This window comes from Triturus cristatus, chromosome 1_1 (assembly GCF_964204655.1).
Source record: "Triturus cristatus chromosome 1_1, aTriCri1.1, whole genome shotgun sequence".
In the NCBI taxonomy this organism is placed as follows: Eukaryota; Metazoa; Chordata; class Amphibia; order Caudata; family Salamandridae; genus Triturus; species Triturus cristatus.
In genome coordinates this window covers 1210781962-1210796482 of record NC_140579.1, presented here as the reverse complement: position 1 = coordinate 1210796482, position 14521 = coordinate 1210781962, and positions in this window count along the sequence as shown.

Genomic DNA, 14521 nt, shown 5'->3' with positions numbered 1-14521 from the left:
TCACGTACCTACTAAATCCTCCATACAGACACTTATACACCCACTCATTCCTCAATACAGCTTGGCATATATATAAAACAAAATTAAACTTTACAGAAACACACAGTCACTGGATGATGTCATCAGTGATGCCATCAGTGATGTCATTTGAGATGTCATCAGTGATGTCACTGACCATGTCATGAATGATGTAATATGTGACGTCACCAGCAGTGCATTGCGGGGGCGCGAGTTATAGTTAGCTAAACTAACTATAACGCCGGAATTTCTATGGTTTTGTACGAGTGAAATGTCCAACTAACTATAACGTTCCTGAAACCTATGGTTTTTTTCAGTTAATATATATGAATATATATCTTTACACATATATGCATATATATGCAGATATAATAATATATATATTATATGTATGCACAGATAAAAAATGCATGTATATTCACATAAATATGCATACTTGTATTTAACAAAATATGTATAAATATATAGGCATATATCCGTCCACATATCAATACATATATATGCATTTACATATGTGTATATCTATATATATATATACATATATAAACATATATATACATCTGCATATCTATATAAATGCAAACATAAATACATGCATACATATGCATATAAATGCATACATAATCATGTATGCTCATATGTTTATACATATATATGCATATATATTCATGCATACATATATATGCATATATATATCACACATATATGTATAAACATGTCACTATATATATGCATATATCTTTACCCATATATATGCACATATATACATATATGTATATGTATGCACATATATAAAAATGACTATATATTCATATAAATATGCATACATATATTTGTATATAAATATGTATAAATAAATATGCTTATATCCAACCACATATGCATATATAAATGCATTTATATATATTTATTTATCCCTATATATACATATATCCATCCACATATCAATATATAGAAATATATATACTTATTTCAATCCACATATGCATATAGAAATGCATTTATATGTATATTCACTGAAAAAACCATAGGTTTCAGGCACGTTATAGTTAGAAATTAGCATTTAAAAAACCTTAGAAATTCACAGAAAAAACCATAGGTTTCAGGGGCGTTATAGTTAGCTGGACTTTTCACTTGTGCAAAACCATTGAAATTCCCCCGTTATAGTTAGTTCAGCTAACTATAACTCGCGCGCCCGCAATGCACTGATGATGATGTCACATATTACATCACTCATGACATGGTCAGTGACATCACTCATGACATCACTGATGATATCTCAAATGACATCACTGATGACATCACTGATGACATCATCCAGTGAATGTGTGTTTTTCTGAAAATTACATATGTTTTATATATGTATATCTCAAGGTCAATGGAAGAATAAATGGGTATATAAGTGTCTAAATGGATGATTTGTTTTTGAAAAATTGATTGTATAACTGACTGATTAAGTGTATCTTAGTGAATACATGGCTTAGTGAGTAATGTTTAAATATGTAAATATCTGTATCAGTCTCTTACTTTGTGTATAAGTGGCTGCATGAGTTGGTGAGTAGCTACATGAGTGTCTATATAGGTTATTAGTTGGTTTTTTGAGTATCAGTATGAGTGTCTGAGTGTCTGTATGGTTCGTGGGGGGTATTACATAGTGCATAGGTGCATGAATGAGTGACTCACTGTTTGTATGTGTTGAAGACAGCATGTGTGCAGGACTGTATGGGTGGATGAGTGTGTGCATGGGTGTGTTAGTGAGTCAATAGTGTCTTTATGAGTAACTACATATGTTTTAAACTAGTATATGTGACTATTGGTGTACATAAGTGAGTATATGTGAGAGTGAGAGATTGAAAGAGTTCCTGTATGAATAAGTATGTGTTTCTATAAGTGATTGTTTAAAAGACTAAGTATGTGTAAGTTTCTGTAGAAGTAAGTGTGGTAGTGTGTGTATAACTGTATATGCAAGTAAATGGATTCTTTATTAGCATGAGTGACTATGTGTGTGAATAACTCTATGGATGAGTGGCGTTGTGTAACAGGATGTACAGGTGTATGAGTACATATGATGAGTGAGCACATGTGTGAGTGACTGTATAGGACTGTTGGTGAATGAGTGGATGTGTATGTGGATCTTAGAATTACTGAATGGGTTGTTGTAACTGATATTGGTATGTCCATTGTTTTGAAAATTTTAGTTTCTATTTTTGAATGTGTGTATCAAAGGTTATATTAGGGGGAGAGGAGGTCTGCCACTCTATCATAAGGATGATGTCATCAGTGATGTCATTTGAGATGTCATCAGTGATGTCATGAGTGATGTCACTGACCATGTCATGAGTGATGTAATATGTGACGTCATCAGCAGTGCATTGCGGGCGCACGAGTTATAGTTAGCTGAACTAACTATAACGGGGAAATTTCAATGGTTTTGTACAAGTGAAAAGTCCAGCTAACTATAACGCCCCTGAAACCTATAGTTTTTTCATTGAATTTCTAAGGTTTTTTAAATGCTAATTCCTAACTATGCCGACAGAGATAGGACATGTGGAGAAAGAAGAAAAAACGCACAGAAAGAAAAAAAAGAAATGCAGAAAGAAGCAACAGAAGTCCTCAAAGACGAAGAAAAGTGCAGGAAGAAGGATAACGTGCAAAAAGAACAAACAGAAGAGCAGAAAGCCTTGTTGCAAAATCATCCTGTACCCTCAACTTTTTCAGACGGATACTGGTGGTAACTGAGTCTGACTAACCAGTCCTAGAGCCAGTGCTATGTTAAAAGACACTCAGAATACAGTGAAAACACCTACAATCACTGGGGAACACTATGTGTTGGGGTCCCCCTGTGATCAGCATGACCTCCTCTGTAAGCCCCTAGTATATAATAGGGCAGGGGATTAAAACTACCTCTTAAAACGTGCCACAGGGCGTGTTTGCACACGTCGCCTCAGGCCCCGTCCCTTCACTTCCCCACTGTGTAAACACGCCCTGTGGCTGTTTTAAGTTGGGTGATTAAGTCCCCAAGAATTCTGAGGGTCCCTAGGGTCCAACTAGACCACTAGGTACCTCCAGTAAGCGCCACAGAGCTGCGTTGCAGAGAGATGTTAAAAGGGGCACGGCCTAGACCACCTCTCTGCAACGCAGCGCAGTGGCGCTTACTGGAAGCACATGGTGGGCTAGTTGGCCCCCAGGGTCCCTCAGGATTGAAGGGGAATATTTTACCCAACTTAAAACTCGCCACAGAGCGTGCTTGCGCACGTTAACTCAGGCCCCGTCCCCTCCCTTCACCACTGTGTAAACACGCCCTGTGGCCGTTTTTAGTTGGGAGATTAAGTTCATTTGAATCCTGAGGGTCCCTAGGGTCCAACTAGCCCACTAGGTACCTCCAGTAAGCGCCACAGAGCTGCGTTGCAGAGAGGTGTAAAAAGTGGCACGGCCTGGACCACCTCTCTGCAACGCAGCTCAGTGGCGCTTACTGGAAGCACCTGGTGGGCTAGTTAGCCCCCAGGGGCCCTCAGGATTGAAGGGGAATTATTTCCCCAACTTAAAACGCGCCATAGGGCGTGTTTGCACACGTCACCTCAGGCCCCGTCCCCTTCCTTCCCCACTGTGTAAACATGCCCTGTGGCCGTTTTTTAAGTTGGGAGATTAAGTCCCCTTGAATCCTGAGGATCCCTAGGGGCAAAATAGCCCACTAGGTACGTCCAGTAAGCGCCATTGCAGAGAGGTGTAAAAAGGGGCACGGCCTGCACCACCTCTCTGCAACGCAGAGCATTGGCACTTACTGGAAGCACCTGGTGGGCTAGTTGGCCCCCAGGGTCCCTCAGGATTGAAAGGGAATTATTTCCCCAACTTAAAACGCGCCACAGGGCGTGTTTGCACAGGTCACCTCATGCCCCGTCCCCTCCCTTCACCACTGTGTAAACGCGCCTTGTGGCCGTTCTAAGTTGAGAGATTAAGTCCCCTTGAATCCTAAGGGTCCCTAGGGTCAAACTAGCCCACTAGGTACCTCCAGTAAGCGCCACAGAGCTGCGTTGCACAGAGGTGTAAAAAGGGGCGTGGCCTCAGAACACCTGTCTGCAACGCAGCTCCCTGGCACACACTGGAGATACCTGTTGGGCTAGTTGGCCCTCAGGGACCCTCAGTATTGAAGGGGAATTAATTCCCCAACTTACAACTGGCCAGGGGGCGCATTTGCAGAGTGCTGCAAGGAGGGGGCGTGGCCTCCAGCGTGATGCCGGTCTTTTATTTATTTTATTTTTTTAAGAAGGAGGGCTGTGTGGCCCCCCTTCTTTTTCTAATTTACTGGCCCTGGGGACCCCATCCCCCAGGGCCTGCACCCTAATTTCTTTTGTTGAAAAAAGTAAATTTGGCCCTCCCAAGGCCTTAATCGGCCCCGGGGACACCAACCCCCGGGTCATGGCCTTTTTTTTATTTAAATTCTTTAGGAAGGGGCTGCGTTGCCCCCCTCCTCAGGCCACTTATGGCTCCGGGGACCCCATCCCCCGGGGCCAGCCTTTGTTTTTTATTATTTTAAAAATATATATATTTATAGAAACACCTAGGACATGCTGGACAAACCGTATGTACCTATATCCATGACGATTTGCGTGATATTCATTAAAAGGCGACTATGCATAGAATGAATCCACATGGAATGTATTTACACCGCTAGTGAAGCTCTGACGTGTCTGACGCCCTACCGTGCCGAATCCCGGCGCCCCCGCCGGTGGGTACTCTCCAAGTAGACACCCTTGTCGTTTATTTCTACAAACATGGGTAGCTATTGACGGGCACATTTAATATACACGCACACCAAGCCATTCAAAGGGGATTCGACAAAAATTCGACCAAACTATGCAAGAAACCCCCCTCACGGTTAATAAAAAACACACCCACCGCCGGATGTGTAATACTTTTTATTTTACTCTCTGAAAAGGAGACGAACCTCACTTGAGAGTCACAGCGTGCTCCTGGCTGAGCCCAATGCTGTGTTACACCCACCAGTGCCCGCCGATTGCCTCACACCTCTGTGTTGTATTCCACCAGCTAGTGCGTATGCTATGACACTCTCTAGCCCATGTGCACTGTAACACCACCCTGTGAATATGTCATGCCACACTTGCCTTCGCACGGGTAATATTGCCCCATCTAACGTGCCTTCCTCGATGTGTATGTTATTTCGCACAGCGCTATGCCATACATATTACAATCTGGCATCCATATCTTTGTCACAGTGCATATGCAACGTTACACTCCCCAGCACATATTTTATATTACAACTTTAGAGACTAGTTATGTTACACAACACTGCCCTGTGCATATTACACTCCAAGGCGCATATCGCATAGCACGCGCTAGTGCCTGTGCTATCTCGCGCTCTCCAATGAATCTGTCATTGCGCACAATGTATTGAATATTATATTTCTTGCCCCAGTTCATCTTATATCACACTTTTTGGGCATAGTTTATACCATATACTACATCTAGTTTTCATTTTCAATCGTGCTCTCAGGACTATGTTCTATATAACACTGCGTCCACTTACCCTTTTCACGGGCATTACATTTTGCGATGGGGGTGGAGGGTCAGGGGGTGTTTCTGCCAAGTGAGCCCGGAGTCACAGTCACAAACGTGCTCTTCCTCCTGAATAAAAGTGAGATTATGCTGCATACTTGTTCATATTTTAAGTAGTTCGCACAGACACACATTTTAAAAACAATAAAGTTCCTAATACCCATCTTCTCTGAACAGTTAGCTTGCTGCCCCATCCACCTCCTCCCTATCCTCTGTTGTCTGAATCCATGGACTAGCCTCCTCCCTCCTGCCATGCATGGTCTGATGTGCTGCCACTGCCCTCCATTAAGCATGATGTACCAGTCCACTCCTCCTGCCCTCCATTGCCCAATTCTATGGCCCATCATTGACCTCCTGCTTAGCCTCTGTGCTTAGCTTGCTGCCCCTATTCTCCTTCCCCCTGCCCTCCGATGTCTTTGTGCATGCCCCTGCTCCATCCTTTTTGCCCACTATGTTCCATGGACCTGCCACTCCTATCTACTCTGAGTGTTCTGTTGAGCTGCCACTCCCCTCCCACCTGCCTAGCATTGTCAGATGACTGTAACCTGTCCCTGCCACCTCCACCCTGCCTGTCCACATGCCATGCCCCTATCCCCTTCCTCCTGTCCTCCATGGTCCATTTTACTGCCACACCCTTCTGCCCTCCCTGATCTGTTGTGCTGCAACTGCTCCTCCTGCCTGCCCCACGCGGTCTGTTGTGAGGCCCCTTCCCCTAAACTCTCTTGTCTGTGCCCAGGTCCTGACCCTCCCTTCTATCCTCCATGGTCCTTTGTGCATGCCCCTGCACCCTCCTTCTTGCCCATCATAGCCATTGTGCTGCCACTAACCCTCCCTCTTGCCATGCATGGTCTTCTGTGCTGCCATGGCCCCTCCCACCTTCCCTGTGTGGTCAGCTAGCTGCCCCTGACCCCCTCCCACCTTCCCTCCATGGTCTGTGTGTATGCCACCATAGTCTCATTGTTGCTCTCCATGGTGTGTCTTGTTTCGAGTGCCCATCCTGCCTGACCTCCATGGCCGTCTTGCTGCTCCTGCACTGCCACCTTGCCCCCAGCCCTCTGTTTCCATGTGCAGACCCCCTGTTCCCTCCCTCCTGGCTTGTCTGTTCCATTGTAATGCCCCTGATCTGTCCCTCCTGCCCTTTATGGTCTGTTATGCCGCAGCTTTCTCTCCTGTCTGTCCATTATGGTCAGCTAGCTACCATTGCCTCTTTCCCATCTGTTCTCTGTTGTCCATGTGCATGGTCCTGTCCCCTCCCTATTGCTTTCTATCGATTGTTGTGCTGCACTCCCGTCCCACATGCGCTGTGTGGTGTATTGTGCTGCTGCAAACCCTGATGCCTGCCCTGTAGGGTCAGTTTGGTGCACCTCTCCATATCCCTCCTGTCCTCTGTTATCTGAGTCCATGTCCCTACCCCAATTCCTCCTGCCTACCATGATTCAATGTACCATACTTGCGAACATTTTTAACTTGGTAAGAGGGAGATTTTGAAAAAAAACTGGGGTATTGATTTTCCCCTTTGAGTTACATTGAAAAAGAGGAGATTGTAGACAGGAGACAGATCAAATAAAGCCCATTTGAGCTTAAAAACATTGGACGTTTCCTGGCTGAAACGGGTCTGTTGGCATGTATGGTTGTACTACCACTGCCTCTTCCTTCTGCTCACAATGGTCTATTATATTGCCACAGCCTCTCTTGCCAGTCCTGTATTGTTGGTGTGTTGCCCCTGTCCCCCTTTCCACTGCCCTCCATAGTCTGTTGTGCTGCCACTGCCCTTCCTGCCTGCCCAGTGTGGTCAAATTGTTGCCTCTGCACTCTCCTACCTGCCTTCAATTTTCAAAGTCCGTGCCCCTGGCCTCTGCCTCTCAACAGTATCCCAATGAACAACTAGATTGCTAACATTCTATATTTATTACAAAAGTGTGGAACGCCTGACGTCATCTTGATGTAATCAAAACTGTAATACCTAGAGTATTTCCTTTAGAAATTACATATATGAGAGGGTCTTATATGCATCCAAATTATGGTTAGTGCTCTAAAAAACTAAAATGAGGACATATTTTCTGAGTTTTCAAATAGCGACCAAGAACTTTTAAATTATTTGTAATCTTTCTGTTTTTTTATCCAGTTGACCACTTGATTAAATGTTGCACCTTGGCGAGAAGATGTGGTGTTACTTCCAGAGCTGCAGACTTTGCAACTGGGGAACTAGGTTGGAGTTTCTGCGTCAGCTCAACATTCTGTGATTGTGGTCAAATCACTTAATCTCCCCATGTCTACAACCAAAATGAATTTGATCTTGTGTGATGTAACCAATGCTCATGTAAAGCATTCCAATACCTGACAAGTCTGTACTATATAAGACTGCAAATACACAAAAAATAAGTGTTTTGCACACTTCTGTCATTGGGCTACATGTGGGCTACATCTGGGTGATATTTGTGCTGCATTTAGGCTCTTTTGTGTCTGGTGGCCATCTTGGGAAATTTATTTGTTATGAAGTTTCCTTATTTCCTCATTTACTGCAGTCTCCTCAGTGGGAATACTTTCAGTTTTTTATTTTGGTTCCATCAAGAAGGCATTCAGATGTGTCACACATTTGCCATAAATTCTGAATGTTAGCACTCTAGTTGCTCATTAGATCACTGTAGTAAAACTACTGCTCACCAGGGAAGTCTGCTGCTGGTATTCAAAGTGCATGTTTCAGTCTGCATGTCAGAATTTGTTTATGAAATAGAAGAGGATTTGAGAAGTCAAAATGTGACCTAATTTTTCTTTCTGCAGAACTAATCATAATTTCTATGGCAAAATAAACCCCCTCATTTTGTTCCTTTGTAAATTAAATGTTTTAAGTGTTACCACTTTATTCCAATCAAGATGGCTTCAGGTGTGCCATACTTTTGTCATAATATCACTCTAGCAAGATTATCATTTCTTGGTAATAATCGATTTGCAATCCTTCTACAGAAATACATCACAACAAGGTGCCCAGAAAGGAGGGGAAGGGGGAGGTGATATAAGTGAGGAATAAGGGGGTGGGGGTTGTTTGTAGTGACTTCAAATTTTTTTTCACAGTTTCACAAATCAATTGTTAGGCATACAATTTATTGCCACCTAATCAAAACAGAGATGCAATCCTCATTTATACATTTGTTTTGAAAAAACCATGTACATTTTGAGACAAACACAGTGTAGAATACACTATTGCTGGTACTGGTATAGGTTGTGTGTCGACGTTTCGACCCCTGAACCCATGTAGGTTAGTTAGGTCCTTACAAACGGGGTCTTCATCAGGACTCGGGTGAAGGAGGGATAGGAGGCACCTAAAGATGGGATAGTTACATGTTAACAAGGGAATAAAAAAATGACTAAGGTCCTAGAAAAATACTTAAAAGGACTCTGCGGGAAGTAATCACCCTATTTACCAATAAGAAGGAATAGAACCTGATAGGTACTAGTTGGACGTCACAGACAAAGGGCTGTTGCGCTCCACGGGCGGTGGGAGTGAAAAAACACCTGAAAGAATAAGGTGTCATTGTAAAGGTAATCAATACCAAATTCGATAAAGTTAACAACGTTGAAAGTGCCGATTGATGAAACTTACGTTAAAGTAATTCAGGACAAACCAATTGGAAACAGCGTCACTGGCCGTGGAATTAACCATCGGTTGGAGATGTGAATTGAATCACAGTGGGTTTAAACCTCTGAGGGTAAAAAGAAAAACAGCAAATGTGAAGGAAAATTTAAAATACTGGGGAAATAGAGCACCCAGGACAGGGAACCAATATCTAAAACCTGACTCAATAGTAAAATAGTAGGTGCTACTAATCCCCAATGCGGGGCAGGGCAAAGGGTAGCACTGAAGGGCTCAAGATCCTTATGGGGAATCTTCAAATCAAGCCCGCGGGCGGACATAGCCATGATTAACGGCAGTCACAGAAAAAGAGGGGGGGCCATTGCTAGTCAAAATTGCAGAGGGAAAGGGCAGTAGTGGAAAAACGGCTTAACAATTAGGAGAAAAAGACCTTTGAAAATGGAGCCTAGTCAGTTTGAACTTGGCCCGATAGAACTAAAATTCTACCGTAAAATGGTGACAAAGTTAAAAAAATGATAAAGAAAATAAGACCGGCAGCTTAAGTAAAGGTTCCCTGTCGTTGGAGAGCCTAGGGACATCCTGCTTACCGTTAGAAGTTCAGGGAGCTTGTCGCTTCCGACAACGTGAGGGAATTATGCCGCGAAAGCCGCTGATTTATGCTTTCACGGAAGGACGCCGTCCGCCACGGAACGTGCCGAGCGGGGCAGCCGCTAGATGCTGGCCAAAAACAGTGCGATGGAAGAAAGACACCCCCGGGTTGAATGGGCACGAATCGGTTCAGTATAATAACAGTGCTGAAATCATGGGGCCATAGCTGAAGAGCAGCAAAGGGCAAAATACTTTTGTAAATAACATATTTAAAATAATCTGTTGTGGGATCGATAACACAGAATTTTCATTAATATACACACACATCAAAACAGCAACAATATCTCACTTAAATGTGATATCATGCCGGTTGGGACGTACATATTTCTGAATCTTTCACATCAAATCAAAACAAGTCAAAAGAGAAAGAAGAAAAGGATACATAATTATCCCGGGGCTAGCAATTCTACATAATACAATGACAATTACTCAGCATCAGAGCACATCGATCGCCATATCCACTGATCAGCCCAAGAAATAGCAATACTGGGCATAGTCACAAGGTTGGTTGACAAAACAACAATTTTTGTATGTGAATATCAAAGACAAAATTAAATATTCTTAATAGAGAATAATTGTCTAAATCAAATCAAATGAGCCCGTGATCATCTGGAAATCAGCAATCTGCATAGGCATAGTGTTGTTGCTGGGCACCGGAAGGTATTAGTCGCCATAGGGTTGGAGAAGGAAGTCATACTAGTGGGCATAGTCACAGAATTAGTTATATAGAGATAATCATAGGATAATGCACATGTCAAAAGGAACAAGGAAAAATGAAAATCTCATACCATCATTTTCGCTAAGTTAGACTACAACTCCTACTCATATAGTTGGTTACATGTAGATAGTGCAGTAGTGAATGTGCCCAAAAGGGCCAAAGCCCCCCGACAGAATATCTCAGAATCATCTCAGACAGGCTAATTGGGCATTGCTAGGATCAAGTTCATTCAGCCCGTTGTTGATCGTGTCTAAACGGATCATCAACTTGGATTCCCTCACAGTAAGGATCGAGGTTATGTCACCTCCTCTTGGGCCCAACTCTGTTTTTTCAATGACAAGCCACTGCATTTGGTCAGGGCTATGTCCTGATTGATTGTAGTGTTCAACCAGAGGGGCCGCTGCAACATTGCATCTAATCCTACTCTGATGCTGAAGTATCCTAGCTTTGATTTTTCTGCTGTGTTTGGCCAATGTATAGATAACCACAAGGACACATGATGCCATAAATAACATTGATGGAATTGCAATTTGTGTGGACACGCAAAATGATTGTATGATGTTTGTAAATGAATTCTTTGGTTTGTATGGTTGTTGAGCATGCTTTGCAGGACCCGCATTTGTAGTGTCCTTTGATGGGAGGTAGGTTCCAAAGTGACTGAATGGTCGGTTCCACTGGGTCCTGCAAATAGGAATGTACTACATGGTCTTTTATACTCATGGCCTTCTTAAAAGAATGCATAGGTAGGTTGGGTTGCTCAATTTCGGTAGAGACCAGATTCCAATGACTGTTTACTATCTTTTTGATAGCGTTACTCCTGGTGGAAAACATTGTAACACAAATCATCCTTTTGGAAACAGAGTTATCATGTTCTTTAGCCACCAGTAAGGTTTCTCTTGGATTGAACCAGGCCCTCTTCTGAGCTCTCTTCACCAAACGTTTGGGATAACCCCTTGAGATCAATCTGATACTAAGGTCCTCAGATTCGGCCAGATAGTCTGTACGTTTGCTACAATTCCTACGAATCCGTAGAAATTGGCCTACCGGAAGGTTATCTCGCAGGCCGCGTGGATGGTAACTGGTATATCTCAAAAGGGAGTTACGTTCAGCGGGTTTCCTGTATAAAGTAGTCAAAAGTTGATTATCTTCATTAAAGATCTTCAGATCAAGGAAAGGAATCTCCTGAGCATCAGACTGGATAGTGAACTGGATGTCTAGATCACATTGATTCAGCCACTCATGGAACAGGTTAAGTTGTGCTTCATCCCCATTCCAAATTAACAATATATCATCGATATATCGCTTCCATAGGTCAATATGTTGATGAAAAGGGTTATTATTCAGAACATATAGTTTCTCAAAACTGTCCATATAGAGAATGGCAAGATCCGGAGCGAAGGCAGCCCCCATCGCCACACCCTTTGTCTGTATATAGTAATTCCCTTGGAAATAGAAGAAATTCTTCTTCATAGCGATGGTCAGGAGCGCCAGAATGAATTCCGTAGGCACCTTCATCGGAGCAGGTCGTGAGTTCAAAACTTCGCGCATAACTTCCAATGCTGGTTCTTGGGGAATGCTAGTATACAGTGAGACAATATCGCAGGTGACAAGTAATTGCTCATTTGGATCGAAGGGCTTGTGGTCCAACAAGGTGATCACTTGCATAGTATCCCTCAGATACGTTTCAGTCTTTTCAGCCATCGGTTTCAGGAAGAAATCTATATATTTACATGGTGGTTCAAGTAGTGAACCACATCCGGATACAATTGGACGTCCGGGTGGATGGAGCATATCCTTATGTATCTTGGGTAGTGTATAGATAGTGGGTAATCGTGGGCATTTTTGATTCAAAAAATCAAATTCCAATTTACTCAGAAAACCCAGATCCAATGCTTCAGAAGTAATTTCAAGGATTTCATCAGCCAAATCTTTAGTGGGGTCGGATCTCAACATGGAATAGCTCACACCATCTTGTAGTTGTCTCATGATTTCCGACTTATATGTACTCGTGTCCTGTACCACTATGGCTCCACCTTTATCAGCGGACTTGATCACGATGTCCTTGTTGTTTTTAAGGGTTAGAAGCGCAGCTTTCTCCAATCTACTTATATTAGGTATGGTATGCTTATATGTTGCTAGTAGATTATTGACATCCTTTAATACCATACTTTCATATGCCAGAATTCTACTGCTCATGGCATTCGTAGGTGGGACAAATTTGGATGGAACCCGTAGTCCTGTAAAGGATTTGGACGGATTATCTTCAGAGTTTCTAAAGAAATATCTAAGACGAATCTTCCGAAAGAAACCATGCAGTTCTGTCCTGAGGTTGAATGAATTAGGGTGGGCTGTAGGGACAAAAGACAAACCTTTGGAAAGTACTTGCTGTTCATTACTGTTCAAAGCGTAGGAAGAGATGTTGACCACTGGATTGTTGTTATCCGCTACCATCTGTAAACTTTGCGTCTCGTTGAGATCTCTCCGTGGTTCTCTGGTTGAAAACGGACCTGTTTGGGGACTGCACCTCCGCCTCTGTCCCAATTGGTCATGGGTGGATTCTGCTGGCCCCTCAGTGGTCCTCTTGGCCAGCTCCCCCCCCCCCGTCCTCGTGGGGGTATCCATTGGCCTTCCCCTAAAAAAGGGAAGTAACCTTGTGGGGGATACCAATTGTCCCGATAATTGTAGTCGTAATTTGGGCCTGGGGTCTCCTGATCACTGTCCGAACTCACATAAGAGTCTGAAAAAGTAGTGAAGTTCCTCCTTCCCCTATAGCCACCTCTACCTCTGCCTGTGAATTGACCAGAATTATCTTGTTTGTAATAGTCGTCGTTGAGATAGGGATATGTGTTTTTCTTTTCGTAGAATCTGATATCTTTGGAAAGTTTTTCCAATTTTTTATTTTGAGTGGTAGTTTCAAAATCCTTCAAGGATTTCATAAGGTTTTCAAGGGCGTTTTTGGCATTGATCAACGTGGAGTCCCCCGCGATTTCTTGTTTGAGGGCTGCAATTTCTCTCATAAGTGTCTGAACCTGTTCTGCCGCTGTCTCAACCCCCAACACCATCCAATGACGTGAGGCGTTGTTTGCAATGAAACTAAACCCTTCCTTGAATTTGGGTACGTCAATAAAGATTGCAGGCTCGTTTCTGATCTGTAGTCCGACTGGTATTATGCCTGCCTGAAGATATTTTGTAAGTAGATGACCATGAAGTTTCGTGCGTATCAGTTTCTTTTCTAAACGTTCAAGTTTAGCTATTTTGTCATTGAGTGTAAAGTCTATGTTGGGTGTGTCTGATGATAGAAAAAGGTTCCTGGGGTCCTGTAAGAGCTGGTTGATATATTCCTCTGTATAGGAAAGGGTTTCACTCTCAACCATTTTAAAATGGAAGTATCACATAAAATACCTCGCAGGTATGCACCTGCACATGAATCGTTAGAAACAAAGGGTATACCCAAGGATCACTGGGACCTGGGTGTCTAGCAGTATAGGAGGATGGTCCCAGAGCATAAGTATTTATAGAACAGAATCAAAAAGAAAAATCAAAGAACAATAAAAACAATCAAGTGATGCTGAAGTGTTATTTAATCACACTCTAGCAAGATTATCATTTCTTGGTAATAATCGATTTGCAATCCTTCTCCAGAAATACATCACAACAAGGTGCCCAGAAGGTAGGGGAAGGGGGAGGTGATATAAGTGAGGAATAAGGGGGTGGGGGTTGTTTGTAGTGACTTCAAAAAGTTTTTCACAGTTTCACAAATCAATTGTTAGGCATACAATTTATTGCCACCTAATCAAAACAGAGATGCAATCCTCATTTATACATTTGTTTTGAAAAAACCATGTACATTTTGAGACAAACACAGTGTAGAATACACTATTGCTGGTACTGGTATAGGTTGTGTGTCGACGTTTCGACCCCTGAACCCATGTAGGTTAGTTAGGTCCTTACAAACGGGGTCTTCATCAGGA